A 15,557-nucleotide genomic window follows, 5' to 3' on the forward strand; every position below is an offset into this window, starting at 1 on the left:
TTGGCCATTTCAATGAGTTCAGTGGTCCTGTCCCATTGCCATTTGATATTGTATGTAACACACATGTATTTAAAGAAATTCCATACAGTAAGCGAATATTTGAAATGCAGTGATGAAGGAGGGCCGCATTTAGAAATGGATTAATTGCTAGAACTGTTTATTTTAACAATTTATTTCAAAATTGTGACTTACAAAATGATATTTCTTTTGAATTTATTGTGAATACGTTCACGGATATTTGTTTTCAGTTCATCCTTTATATGTCAATAATATAAGTCGCTCATTGCATAGTGTGGTTGTAATGTTGATATATTCATATGTAAATATATCCAAAAAAAAACTGTAAAGTTTACGTGTAATAAAAAATGCTCTGTATCTGTTCTGTTCTTCCTGCTTGCCCAAGAGCTTGAGTCATTTATACAAGAAGATAAACAAACTAGTGTCACAATTATTCTAACTTTCTCTCATTTACGTCATATCTATACAATTATGGTGTCATTTTTCTATCTTCAGACCACACTTATTAAACAACGATTTATTGTTCTTGTTAAGCGAAATCTGGCAATGGAATTATTTTTTTTCTTAATTCATACAGTGACTGTTAGTGTTATTCGCATTTCTAAGAACGCACATGGGTTTTCGTGTCAATGTGTAGAATTACATAAACATTAACTAGTGTGAAGGCACTAAATTTTGGAGGAGTCAGCACTACGGCTAGATTAATTTATTGGCAGACAGTAACTGTATACGTATCTGGTAATTGACTTCTTGAAAATTATTTATTAGTTAATATGATGTTCTATTATATTTATTTAAGTTCTTATTTACATTTAGTTTCACTGACAAACAATTACCAAAAGGCGATATTTTTTTTTTGAAAAATGTTTTATGACTCGAGATTCAACAGTAATTCGAACACAAGCGTGTTCCTCATTACATGAACAAACTATTAATTCAAGTCATGATACATATATACAACGATAAAACTTATTGTTGTTACCGAATAAAAGGTTAGTTGTGCGCCAGAAGATAGTGAGATAAAGACTCGGTGATATGGTGATGGGTGGACGATTTCGTTTGATATGCCATTGTATTATATACTTAATAAGTTAACCAATGTTTTTATGACGATCAAGCTATGCCCCCTTGCAAAATATGGCATATATATGCTTGCAAATGCTAGTTTGTCAGTCAGTCGGTCGGTTGGTAGACCAAATCTTGTCTTGAAAGCGCAAGAGCGGTTAGACCTAAAACTTCTTTGTTAGGTTGTTCTTAAAAAGTTAATTGTCGCTCTTGTTTTCGGGATTGTATGACATGGGCAACAATGTTCTGAAAAAAAACACAATCAATAAAGAAAGATTTGGCCTAGAACGAAAAAAGTTCACTAACTGGTTGCCTGTTACCACAATAACTAGAACAGTTCGACATATGGCCTTAACACCTAAGTTGTAGTTTGCATTCACTATCAGATGCCCCTTGTGTTTTGGGGTCGGTAGATCCATCTTGGCCATCCAAGTTTTAAACTTTAGTCAGCACTATTTGATCACGCAATATGAATTTAGTTACAACCATAAACTGTAATTTATCGATAAATGACCCATACTGTTTTTGCGACGGTACACACATTTTATGGATGTACATGTATCTGGGATGTATTTTTATTGAAGTTGGGTTTACTATATATATATACATATAAAGAGTCAACACGTCAACGTTATTTAATAGGACTTAACCTGGATTAAGGCGCCTTGGATTTGTTTAAACCGTTCTAATGAAGCAATCTGGGGCGTTTTGCTTTGGACACTTTTACATTTCAATCGGGCTGACCCTTTTGATAAACTTACAGTCAAAACGTTTGGTCGATATATAACGTTTAAAAAAAATATATGAGCAATGTATGAATTAATTTTGAAAAAAAGTATTTATAATGGTAAGTTGATGGTTGGACCAATCGTTCTGGATAAAATAACAGTGCACTGGGTTCATGTGGATTCGCAAGACTAAAACGCTTTTATTTAAAATTGGGACGTTTTGCTACCGGGCCGTTTAACGACAGATGTACCATGTCAAAGTGTCCCAGTTTGGGTGAAAATGTTTAACATTGTATTTAGGACGTTGTTTCCGAAACAGAGACGGTGGCAGCAAACTTTACAACATGTCTTCACTCATGTCACTGTGTAGTGTCTAATCTGAATTTAAAGTTGATCCTGTTCTGTTTGTTTTTTTAATTTACGAGGTATAATGTTTGAAAGTAAATATTTCAATCAATTAATCATCATTTAGTAGTGTCACTCAAACTTTCATATTGCTATAAACCCAAGAAGTCTAAACAATATAATACAAATTTTGCAGGCCATTTACGACAATTAACATATAAAAGCCCTTTAAATCAAATTTATCTGTAAATTTTCTATAAACAACCTGATTTTGTCATCAAAAAAGATTCTTTTGAAAACGTTTTCTATTATTTTCGCATATACATGCATGCAATAACGTAAGAGTAAGCTTCCTTTCTGAACTTTAGATTTTGTCATAATATATTTTCAACATATGATAACATTTCATTGTGTTTTTAAGAATATCCCAGTAGTTCTAATAGGAGTTCTAAGTAAACCTTAGTGGCGTTTAGCAGGACCGCTTAAAAAAGGTATCTGACATTCGCCTTCAAACTAGAGCAGTTGCCTTCAAACTACATGTTTCATTAAGGGAACATGCATGGTGACAATTCAAATGCCGGATGTGATGTTCGAACCAGAAGTAACTGTTCACAAAAATAAGTGTTTGAAAGTTAAAACAGACAAAACTCAGCAGTGGAATATACCTGGCAGCAGACCCCTATGACGTCACGTGACAGGCCGTCCAAGTGGTATAGTTATTCGTCAATTAATTGCACACATTGTCACAATAACAGTCACTTTACATGAGACTGCGGAAGACGATGATAGAGGTGTGATAATAGTTAACCAAGTAATAGTAAACCCAGTAGTGCAAGCGAGCAAATGACTAAGAACGGCTAGCGCGCTTCATGGAATTTGCCTGCGTGCCCTCCTGCGTTCATACAGCATAAACACAACAACAAATGCGATCAATCCTTAATTAAATGCTGAAGGCATTGGAATATGTCCAATTTCGTGAAGCGAAACACCCTGTATACCCTAACCAGGGCTATGCCAGTTTTACAACGTAGAAAAAAACGTATTTCAGCTGATTGATATGATACCATTTTGTGCTAAGAAAAGAAAAGGAAAAAAGGATCATATTTCATAAAAAATGGCAAAAAACAAAATCAAAAAACACGCAGAGAATTCCAAACATTTTTGTTTCAAAATGCTTTTCAAGGGAATTCACCGAGTATGTTTTCAAGTTGTATGCAATTTCATTATAAAGGAAGCGTGTTGATTGCTACTATGCTACTAGGAAGTTAGTAGAACTAAACAAAACTAAAGAATTCGCCAGAGGTCTTGACAATATTCATTATGTAAATTGTCAATACATAACATTCCTGGAGAATGATATCAGGTATAAACTCAACATGTTTATTTTGCAGATAAATGAATGAACTTAAAATAAATTGTGCAGTACCATTTCTGGAATTACTTTCGGATTAAAAAGTATTTCGGATATGTGGATTAAATGCGAATTTATTTTACAATGCTTACTCTTAATGACATTAACTACTTTCATGTCTACAGTTTCATATAAAGCGAAACATATAATGTTATGTAAGAAAATTTTAATTTTTAAAAAAACCTGTATTTATATGAGAAAAGTGTAACGTACTGCAGTAGGCGGAAGTGCGGTCATAGTGTAACATTCCGCTGTAGGGGAAAGTGTGTTCATAGTATGTTGATGTACTTGATAATATGCAATTTTGCATAACCAGTTGTCCTTGTGGACGGAGAATATTCTGTATATAAGACCAGTCGCCCCCTTCAGGGTTGAGCATGCTTTTCTCTGAAGGTATCTGCTTCTGTGCTCTCGCACGTTTCAAATGGTGGCAGCAGTGGGATGCAGACAACTGCTAGAGTTGCCTTACCCACAAGTTACTCAGGCCAAGACACGGTACAAGTCTTCTCGGAGGAGAAAGTAATGTAACGGTCCACTGTAGGCGGAAGTATGTTCATTTAAGGAATGAATTGCCGGGTTGATGTCATTATCGGGTATGAACACAATTGGGCTGGTCAAAGTGTGTGGAGTCAGAACTCCACGCATACTTTGACCAGCCTAATTGCGTTCATATCCCCGATAATGACACCAATCCCGCAATTCATTACTTATATTTACACCAAAAGTTTATTATTTCATTCAAGAATTTATAAAAAAAATACTTCATTTCATTTAAGAAAACCTTTCAGTAATCCTTTCTTACCCATTCTGTTAATAGATAGACCCAACTGTAACTGGAAACAGTTTATCAAATAACTTCACGATAACGTGGGAAAAGATCATCCACTTGAAATCACTTTTAAACGTAAAATTAAAACACTTATGAAAAAGTATTCCGGTTCCGGTTTCCGGTCAGCAGGAAAAAAATGAAGAGACCAATATTTTTAGTTTAATCTTTGATTATCTAGTGATAAAAGTTCCATCTAATCAAAAATTGTGTTGTTGGTAACAGTAGAGTATACGTTTGACGAGTTGTGAGGAAAATCAGGAAAATATGGCGACTCAAACTGTGAATAACAAAGGGTGTGCTCAGTGCGACCTCACGTTTAAGAAAAGCCAGAAGTCTATGAACTGCAGTGTATGCCTACATTGGTTTTGCTTAGATTGTAGCCACATTTCCAACAAGCTATATGAAACTCTCAAAAACGAACCTTCAACAAAGAATCTTCCGTTCAATTGTGATGGTTGTACCCGTGTCCTGCCCAAGCTAACGGAGTTTGGAAGGGCTCTACTTGATCAGAAACAGCAGATCCAGAATTGTGAGCAGAAAGTTGAAGATCTGAAAAAATCCATGGATGTTGCTATTTGTGATAGGGTTGAGTTGGCGATTAAGAGTTACAGAGAAAGGGAGGAGAGGAAGTGCAATGTAATCATTCACAATGTACCCGAACCTGACGCAGGTAGTGAAAACAAAAAAGAAGATGATGAAATTTGTATCAAGAAAATAATGGAGGTGATAGATTGTCAAGATGTTAACATTGTAAAGTCTGTCAGACTTGGAGCACCAGGTACCAAACCAAGACTGATCAAAGTTCAGTTGGATTCTGTCTCTGATAAGCACCATGTTCTAGGGGGAACAAGACTTTTGAGAACCAAAAGAGGGGAAGAATATGCGCATGCATGGAATAAAGTGTTTATCACACCAGATCAGTCTAAGGAGGAAAGGGAGAAAAGCATGATGCTAAAACGAGAGTTAGAAAGGAGGAGGACGGATGAAGGAAATAAGAATTTGGTGATTTTCAGAGGGGAGATAATTGAAAGGGGGGCGAACAGGAGAGCAAGTGGGATCACAAATCTCATTGCTCCAGCACCTCGTTTTCAACGTTAGACCGGACCAGGAGGATGGTGTAAATATGTTAAATGTTCAAACAGTTAAAAGTTTTGAAGTTAATGTTATTTCAGTTGTTAGTGATGAAAATTCGATAAATAGTTATCGATCAGTTGATAACTGTGATAATACAGTAAATAGTGGACAAATGACCAGTGGCTCCCGAGTTAATGAGTCAATTGACAGTGATATTGAGGTGAGTGATATTTCTAGTCCAGAATCAGCAAAGTCTAGTCAAGAATTTGAAGAATCATTGATTAATGAACATCGAAAGACTGAAATTGTTTTAAATAAGTGTAAATGTTTATATACTAATGCAGATCAGTTGCAAAATAAGATGAGTGAGTTGCAGGTACAGGTTACATTGATTAATCCGGATTTTATATTTGTAAGTGAAGTTTTACCGAAGCTTAACCATGACAATGTGTCCTGCTCATCAGTAATTTATGCTCTTGATGGATATACAGCATTTCCAAGCACAGATGATGGTAGAGGTGTGTTAATTTATGCAAAATCTGAGCTTAATATTTCACCAAATGTAAACTTAAACTTGATGTACCATGATGCTTCTTGGATAGACTGGATTGTTGAAGATGAGACTGTTGTAATTGGATGTATCTATAGAAGCCCTTCTGAAACGGACAATTGCGACATAATTATTGAATTGCTACGGGAAGCAGCTAGAATTTCTGAGAATTTGCTTGTAACCGGAGACTTTAACATGAAAGACATTGAGTGGGAAACATATACAACCATTCACAGTGAATCTCACCATGAATATATGTTTATTGAATGCTTGAGGGATAATTTTCTATTCCAGCATGTACAACAATTTACAAGATGTAGGAATGATCAGCCTTTGAATTTGCTGGATCTAGTACTGTCCAAGGATGAAAATAACGTTACCAATTTTGAGCATTTACCATCTATTGGGTTAAGTGATCATGTGACTTTAGTATTTGATTTTTGCTGTAACTATAAAGAAGTTTACACTGGGAATATGTCTTACAGCTACAGAAGATGTAATTTGCCTGCATTTGTTCAAGATTGGGAGTCTGTCAACTGGAAAGAAACACTTTGTGATAGTGATGTCAATGAAATGTGGAGCTCCTTCTCCGAGAAGTATAAAGTTAGTGTTGATAAATATGTTCCAAAGTCTAAACCTAAAACGGGCTGTAAAACAAAGCCATTATGGATGTCTGGTGAAGTTCTGTCGCATATTAAGAAAAAGCGTCATGCTTGGGACAAGTATTTGGCTACTAGAAGAAATGAAGACTATGAAGCGTATAAAATAGTGAGAAATAGGGCAAATGACTTTGTAAAGAATAGTAAGAGACAATATGAAAGAAATATATCCCAGAAAGCTAAGAGTGAGCCGAAACAATTCTGGCGATATGTGAAGTCTAAAACAAAATCAAGAAGCAATATTTCTAATCTCAAACGTGAAAATGGGGAATTTGTAAGAAATGATAAAGAAAAGGTGGATGTACTGAATGAATTTTTTACTACTGTGTTTACAAAGGAAAATATTGACAACATACCTGATATTGAGGATAAAGACGTGAATAGTGAACTCAGTTCTCTTACTGTTTCTGAAGAAGAAGTTTTGAAGCTTTTGAAAGACATTGACCCTAGTAAATCCATGGGCCCTGATTGTATACACCCATTCCTATTGAAAAGTATGCCAGATATTTTTGTTGAGCCATTAACTATAATATTTAACAAATCTGTAAATACAGGGAAAGTACCTTCAGATTGGAAAGATGCAAGAATTTCACCACTATTTAAGAAGGGAAAGAAAACTGACCCTGGGAACTATCGTCCTGTCAGTCTTACATCGGTTGTATGCAAACTTCTAGAGAAAATAGTTCGGCAACATATTATAAAGCATTTGAATGAAAATCAGTTACTGTCAAATGATCAATATGGTTTTAGATCAAAGCGGTCATGTGCTCTTCAACTTTTAAATGTAATGGAAGATTGGACAGAATTTGTTGAAAACCATCAGAGTTGGGATAGTGTGTATCTGGATCTAGCAAAGGCCTTTGATAAGGTTCCACACAAAAGACTGTTAAAGAAAGTATCTTCTCTTGGAATCAGGGGCAATTTGCTGATGTGGATAGATGATTTCCTAGCGAATCGACGACAATGTGTATCGGTCAAGGGATGTACATCAGATTGGAGAAATGTTGATAGCGGTGTGCCTCAGGGTAGTGTTTTAGGACCTGTACTTTTTATCATTTACGTGAATGATATCACAGAGGTAGTTAACTCAAGTATCAAGGTGTTTGCTGATGACACGAAAGTGTATGCCCCAACAACAGATTCCGACAACCTTCAGGATGACCTGAATTCATTGTGTGATTGGGCTAAAAAGTGGGAGCTTACATTCAATGTTGATAAGTGCAAAATTATACACTATGGGTATAATAATCCTGAAAAGAAGTATTTAATGAACAATATACCTTTGGAATCTGCTACAGAAGAGAGTGATTTAGGAGTATTGTTTGAAAGGGACTTGAAATTTCATAAACACATATCTACAAAGATAAACAAGGCAAACAGTATATTATCTATAATCAACAGAACTTTTGATTTCATGGATAAGTACACTTTCATGAAGTTGTATACAGCTATGGTCCGACCCCATCTTGAGTTTGCGAATGTGGTTTGGCACCCATATATGAGAAAAGATATTGAAAGTTTAGAAAGACTACAAAAGAGGGCTACAAAATTGATTCCATCTCTAAAAGATATGTCATATGAAGAAAGGCTCAAGCAGTTAAAATTACCCACTCTTGCTCATAGAAGAATGCGTGGAGACGCTATACAGACTTTTAAGATTGTAAAAGGTATCGATGATTGTGACTTTGAAAGATTCTTTTGCTACGCTTCATCAACAAGAGGGCATAACTTAAAGCTTGAAAAACCCAGATTTAGGACCACTTTCTGCCAGCACCAGTTTTCTCGTCGTGTTATACAAGTGTGGAATGACTTGCCTCAACATGTGATAGATGCTGAAGATGTAGAATCATTTAAAGTAAGGTTGGACCGCCACTGGCAAGGAGACATGCTGTACCAGTTTTGAGACCTGTATCAAAGTTGTCTATGGACAGCTGTAATTTAATCATATATACTCATAACTGTTACCAACAACCTTTACACGATAACATTTTATGAGCTCCGAAGATAGATCGTGACGAAACAAGTTTAGACGAAGAGGGGTTTAAAAAGGGCACAAGTCCTTATACAGAACCCAAAATCATCCTACAGGTATCCTACAGGTATGGCTACAATACATTTAACATATCATAAATTAACACTTTCTAAAATATTGATTGATATTTTACGGGACCTGCTGACACAATACAAACAATAACAAGATAAAAATTCCTTGTATATTGTTATGCGATGGAAGTTGAGGGGTAAATATATAGTATGTTGATGTACTTGATAATATGCAAATTGGCATAACCAGTTTTTCCTGTGGACGGAGAATTTACTGTATGTAAGAGCAAGCTTTTCTCTGATGGGATCTGTTGCGTCTTTGGCCTCACATGTTCAAAAGTTTGATGTTTCCATTCACTGCTAATATTTAAAAAATACAATCTGCACCAAACTGTACTTTTGAAAAGTTTATAACACATATAAGAATAGTAAAATTCATTGTAAGGCATTTTGTTTATAAAGGTGTATGAAAAGTTGCCTTATTCCGGATTTGCCTAAGAAATCACAGTAACCTGGTATTTTGACTGTGTTTTTAGTCATTTATGATCAAAATATCATAACTTTTAGATGATAAGACATAAGTATAATCGTGTAAAGGATCAAATTGCCATAATCTCAGATCCAAAATGTTTGAAACAATTTCTTTCACTTTAATCTTGGTAGGTCTTCCCAGATATAATTACTGGAACTTTGAAGGAAGCATTTTTAAATTTATCGTACAGCACAAAAATCACAGTTGTATGAAGATGATAAACAAGAATTAGATGTCAGTGCTTTATTGGCCTGTATTTTTACTTGTCTTGTCATGCATTCTATTGCTTTATTTTGTAAATGTAGATTGCTTGTTTATATTTTAGAGAAAAGCCCTCAATGAAATAAGAACTAAGAAAACTATGAATACCCTAAATGTAAATTAGATGCACTGTTAAAAACCTTGCGTGCTAAATAAAAACCAATTTTCCTCATTCAGCAAGCTTCTTAAAATCTGTGAAATTGATAATACAGAGTTCAAATTTGGAATCACATACTTGACAAAATGCGAATTAATTTTAAATTGTGCAAGGCACGCAATGTTTGTCGGGTAGTTATTTATCTTCTCAGATAAAAAAAAACCTCTTGGTTGTAGGCTATTCAATTACTGGATACATTTTATTATGTTGAAAATTGACCCCACTCTTGGGCTCACTTGTTTGACATTGCTCCTTCTAAAGGAAACTCTTTTAAACTTTATCTAAAATGATAAGGCCTAGAAGTAAGATATTAGACGGATAGCATTGTCTAGTTGTACTTTACCAAGATCATTAACCTGAGGTCAAAATTGGCTTGCCCAGGTTTTCCTTTTTATATTGACTTGTATAGGTACAGTGGAAACTCACTAAACTGGATCTCCACAAAACCGGAATCCTCGGGATACCAGACTTTTTTCAGAGTCCCATTTTTCCCCTTCTATTTTCAATGTAAAAAAATCCTTACAAAACCGGAATTCCGGATACCGGACAAAAAATCGAGAAAATTTGTTAGTTGTCAACGTAATTTTACCTCACAAAACCGGACGTTTATTTTTTCAAACATGTCAAAATAATTTTGTGTATTAGGAATTCGCGAATCGCGTGTCACTTTGTTTTGACAGCCGGTGCGTCGTTAAATATTACACCTGTGATGTTGTGTTAACTCGATAATGATGATTACGCTGTGGATTGACTGTTGCGCGATAATCAAACTTGAAAAAGAAAATTGATTGAAACATTAATTTGTTTGTTGCAGAAAATAAAGAACTAGAAATGGATATTTAGTGATCATTTTGGAGGGTTGTTTTATCTTAAGACTTCTATGATTGAATCAAATTAGAGCGGTGCGTTAATTAAATCACAAACATACTAAACAAGCATTAAATTACGCGAGTTGTTTTATTTCAAGACTTGGAAAAAAGATGATTATAAAAACACAGAAATGTTTAATTATGCTTATCACTTTTGCAAGTGCTTTAATCATGTCTCAACCTCCGTTTAAACGTCGGAGAAGTGAACTGTCCCTGGCAAACAAAAGACTATAAAGGTTAACTCAGTTAATATTTTGAGTAAATTTACCCCGTACATCAAATCCCCACTAAACCGGAATCCTCACTAAACCGGAAATTTTGTCCAGTCCGGACCTTGTCCGGTTTAGTGAGTTTCCACTGTATTATAAATATTCTCCATAATGACAAGGCTTAAAGGAAGTTTTATGGTTACTTGTTTGACATAGACTTCTATAAGGAAAATATTTGAAAATATTCTTTACCAAATAGACAATGCCTAAGTTTAAGGTATTTGGTATGTAGCATTGTCTTTTGGTCCTTTACCAGGTTTGTTCAAATGATACCTCTTGGATATACATTAGCCCCACCCCGAGCATCCTTTGTTTTAAACAGTTTTATGTCGGGAAAATCTTCTTAAAAACAACAATCATGCATCACCTTATTGCAAGAGCTCAATATCTGCTTCTATATCTATATGCAGTTATTGAGTTATTGCACTAAGGCGACGCATTGCTGTTTTTATTATGCCAAGAGCTAAGTTATTTGGCATGTATCATTGTTTTGTGGTCCTGACTACAAAATATGCTCAAGTTGTGCACTGGGAGTTGTAATTGGCCCAGCCCGGGGGGCTGAATGATATTCAGTGAGTTAATTGAAGCTTTGTGTATTGGTCCTCTACCAACTTTTTTAATACCCCGCCACGGAGTGTGGAGGGGATTATAGGAATGCACTTCGTCCGTCTGTCAGTCTGTCTGTCTGTCCTTCCATCTGTCCATCTGGCTGTAACATTTCGTGTATGTGCTATAACTTACTTATGCATGGATTGATTACCATATTACTTGATACAAATGTTGTTTTCATTGAAACGATGTGCAGTGACCTTGACCCGGGTCCATACCTCAAAGGTCAAGGTCACACGAGACATTTATAGGTCAGAGTACACATTCTCTTGTCCGCGCTATAACTTTCTTATGCATTGATGGATTACCATATTACTTGGTACAAATGTTGTCCTCATTGAGACGATGTGCAGTGACGTTGATGCAGTGACGTTGACCCAGGTCCATACCTAAAAGGTCAAGGTCACACAAGACATTTAAAGGTCAGAGTACACATACTCGTGTCCGCCCTATAACTTACTTATGCATTGATGGATTACCATATTACTTGGTACAAATGTTGTCCTCATTGAGACGATGTGCAGTGACCTTGATCCGGGTCCATACCTCAAAGGTCAAGGTAACACAAGACATTTAAAGGTCAGAGTACACATGCTTGTGTCCGCGCTACAACTTACTTATGCATTGATGGATTACCATATTTCTTGGTTCAAATGTTGTCCTCATTGAGACGATGTGCAGTGACCTTAATCCAGGTCCATACCTCAAAGGTCAAGGTCACACAAGACATTTAAAGGTCAGAGTACACATACTAGTGTCCGTGCTTTAACTTACTTATGCATTGATGGATTACCATATTACTTGGTACAAATGTTGTCCTCATTGAGACGAAGTGCAGTGACCTTGACCCGGGTCCATACCTCAAAGGTCAAGGTCACACGAGACACTTAAAGGTCAGAGTACACATGCTTGTGTCCGTGCTTTAACTTACTTATGCATTGATGGATTACCATATTACTTGGTACAAATGTTGTCCTCATTGAGACGATGTGCAGTGACCTTAATCCAGGTCCATACCTCAAAGGTCAAGGTCACACGAGACATTTAAAGGTCAGAGTACACATACTAGTGTCCGTGCTTTAACTTACTTATGCATTGATGGATTACCATATTACTTTATCGAAAATACTTAAGGCTTGCTATTTCATTGATGTTATAAATCAAGGACTCCTTTTCCTTTTTTTTAGCCAAAATGACCTTGACATTGATCTCACCTACACTACACACAATATGAATAACAAATATCCTTTTATAATATGTTAATATATCCAAGAATTATTCCCACTCTTGACCTGTGCTTGTGTACAATTTTGGTTGGAGTCGGGTTGCGAGAAAAACAAAATATACTAAAAAACAACGGCGGGGGATATACCTTGTTCATATAACTTTACTTTCATAGGAACTACCACTTTCCTTAGTGAACTACGGCCACCTTAAAAGCCACAAATTTTGTTTAAAACAAACCTTTTTTTCCAAGCAACCTATTCCATTGCAGCAGCTTGCTTCCTTTGTAATCATCTCATATTCCTTGCTACCTTGCTTCCCTTTTACCATCACATTCATTAGCAACCATAGACCTCCTAAGCAACCACTTATATCCTTCGCAGCCACGTTTCATCCCTGTATTCAAAGAATTCCTTGGCAATTGCTTGCTTCCTAGTTCCATTGACAATGATGGACCCCCTTAGCAACTATCAACTGCCTTAGCAACCACATTTATTCTTTCTATCCATTGGACTACCTCAACTATGGCTTGCTTCTCAATTTTAGATGAATTAACCAATTTTGTCTAAGCAACAAATGACTTGCTTGGTAATAGTTCTCCGGGCACTCCGGTGTGGGATTCAGGGCCATATTGGCCAAGTGGTCAATAGTTCTCCAGGCACTCCGGTGTGGGATTCAGGGCCATATTGGCCAAGTGGGCAATAGTTCTCCAGGCACTCTGGTGTGTGATTCAGGGCCATATTGGCCAAGTGGGCAATAGTTCTCCAGGCACTCTGGTGTGTGATTCAGGGCCATTCCGGGCACTCTGGTGTGTGATTCAGGGCCATATTGGCCAAGTGGGCAACAGTTCTCCAGGCACTCTGATGTGTGATTCAGGGTCATATTTGCCAAGTGGGCAACAGTTCTCTAGGCACTCTGGTGTGTGATTCAGGGTCATATTTGCCAAGTGGGCAACAGTTCTCCAGGCACTCTGGTGTGTGATTCAGGGCCATATTGGCCAAGTGGGCAATAGTTCTCCAGGCACTCTGGTGTGTGATTCAGGGCCATATTGGCCAAGTGGGCAACAGTTCTCCAGGCACTCTGGTGTGTGATTCAGGGCCATATTGGCCAAGTGGGCAATAGTTCTCCAGGCACTCTGGTGTGTGATTCAGGGCCATATTGGCCAAGTGGGCAACAGTTCTCCAGGCACTCTGGTGTGTGATTCAGGGCCATATTGGCCAAGTGGGCAACAGTTCTCCAGGCACTCTGGTGTGTGATTCAGGGCCATATTGGCCAAGTGGGCAACAGTTCTCCAGGCACTCTGGTGTGTGGCCAAGTGGGCAATAGTTCTCCAGGCACTCTGGTGTGTGATTCAGGGCCATATTGGCCAAGTGGGCAACAGTTCTCCAGGCACTCTGGTGTGTGATTCAGGGCCATATTGGCCAAGTGGGCAACAGTTCTCCAGGCACTCTGGTGTGTGATTCAGGGCCATATTGGCCAAGTGGGCAACAGTTCTCCAGGCACTCTGGCGTGTGATTCAGGGCCATATTGGCCAAGTGGGCAACAGTTCTCCAGGCACTCTGGCGTGTGATTCAGGGCCATATTGGCCAAGTGGGCAACAGTTCTCCAGGCACTCTGGTGTGTGATTCAGGGCCATATTGGCCAAGTGGGCAACAGTTCTCCAGGCACTCTGGTGTGTGATTCAGGGCCATATTGGCCAAGTGGGCAATAGTTCTCCAGGCACTCTGGTGTGTGATTCAGGGCCATATTGGCCAAGTGGGCAATAGTTCTCCAGGCACTCTGGTGTGTGATTCAGGGCCATATTGGCCAAGTGGGCTATAGTTCTCCAGGCACTCCGGTGTGTGATTCAGGGCCATATTGGCCAAGTGGGCTATAGTTCTCCAGGCACTCCGGTGTGTGATTTAGGGCCATATTGGCCAAGTGGGCAACAGTTCTCCAGGCACTCTGGTGTGTGATTCAGGGCCATATTGGCCAAGTGGGCAACAGTTCTCCAGGCACTCTGGTGTGTGATTCAGGGCCATATTGGCCAAGTGGGCAATAGTTCTCCAGGCACTCTGGTGTGTGATTCAGGGCCATATTGGCCAAGTGGGCAACAGTTCTCCAGGCACTCTGGTGTGTGATTCAGGGCCATATTGGCCAAGTGGGCAACAGTTCTCCAGGCACTCCGGTGTGTGATTCAGGGCCATATTGGCCAAGTGGGCTATAGTTCTCCAGGCACTCCGGTGTGTGATTTAGGGCCATATTGGCCAAGTGGGCAACAGTTCTCCAGGCACTCTGGTGTGTGATTCAGGGCCATATTGGCCAAATGGGCAACAGTTCTCCAGGCACTCTGGTGTGTGAATCAGGGCCATATTGGCCAAGTGGGCAACAGTTCTCCAGGCACTCTGGTGTGTGATTCAGGGCCATATTGGCCAAGTGGGCAATAGTTCTCCAGGCACTCTGGTGTGTGATTCAGGGCCATATTGGCCAAGTGGGCAATAGTTCTCCAGGCACTCTGGTGTGTGATTCAGGGCCATATTGGCCAAGTGGGCAATAGTTCTCCAGGCACTCTGGTGTGTGATTCAGGGCCATATTGGCCAAGTGGGCTATAGTTCTCCAGGCACTCCGGTGTGTGATTCAGGGCCATATTGGCCAAGTGGGCTATAGTTCTCCAGGCACTCCGGTGTGTGATTTAGGGCCATATTGGCCAAGTGGGCAACAGTTCTCCAGGCACTCTGGTGTGTGATTCAGGGCCATATTGGCCAAGTGGGCAATAGTTCTCCAGGCACTCTGGTGTGTGATTCAGGGCCATATTGGCCAAGTGGGCAATAGTTCTCCAGGCACTCTGGTGTGTGATTCAGGGCCATATTGGCCAAGTGGGCAATAGTTCTCCAGGCACTCTGGTGTGTGATTCAGGGCCATATTGGCCAAGTGG

The 15,557-nt window shown here is 38.5% G+C and overlaps 1 protein-coding gene across 1 annotated transcript in view; it reads left to right on the plus strand.

The window, feature by feature from the left end:
• The first annotated feature begins 3,382 nt into the window (after positions 1-3,382).
• LOC128205924 (FAD-dependent oxidoreductase domain-containing protein 2-like) overlaps positions 3,383-15,557 on the plus strand; it is a 61,686-nt gene continuing 49,511 nt past the window's right edge. The window contains exon 1 of the mRNA XM_052907989.1: positions 3,383-3,519. The gene's annotated coding sequence lies outside the window, so the exon portion shown is untranslated. The remainder of the gene's footprint in view (positions 3,520-15,557) is intronic.

This window comes from Mya arenaria, chromosome 2 (genome assembly GCF_026914265.1).
Source record: "Mya arenaria isolate MELC-2E11 chromosome 2, ASM2691426v1".
In the NCBI taxonomy this organism is placed as follows: Eukaryota; Metazoa; Mollusca; class Bivalvia; order Myida; family Myidae; genus Mya; species Mya arenaria.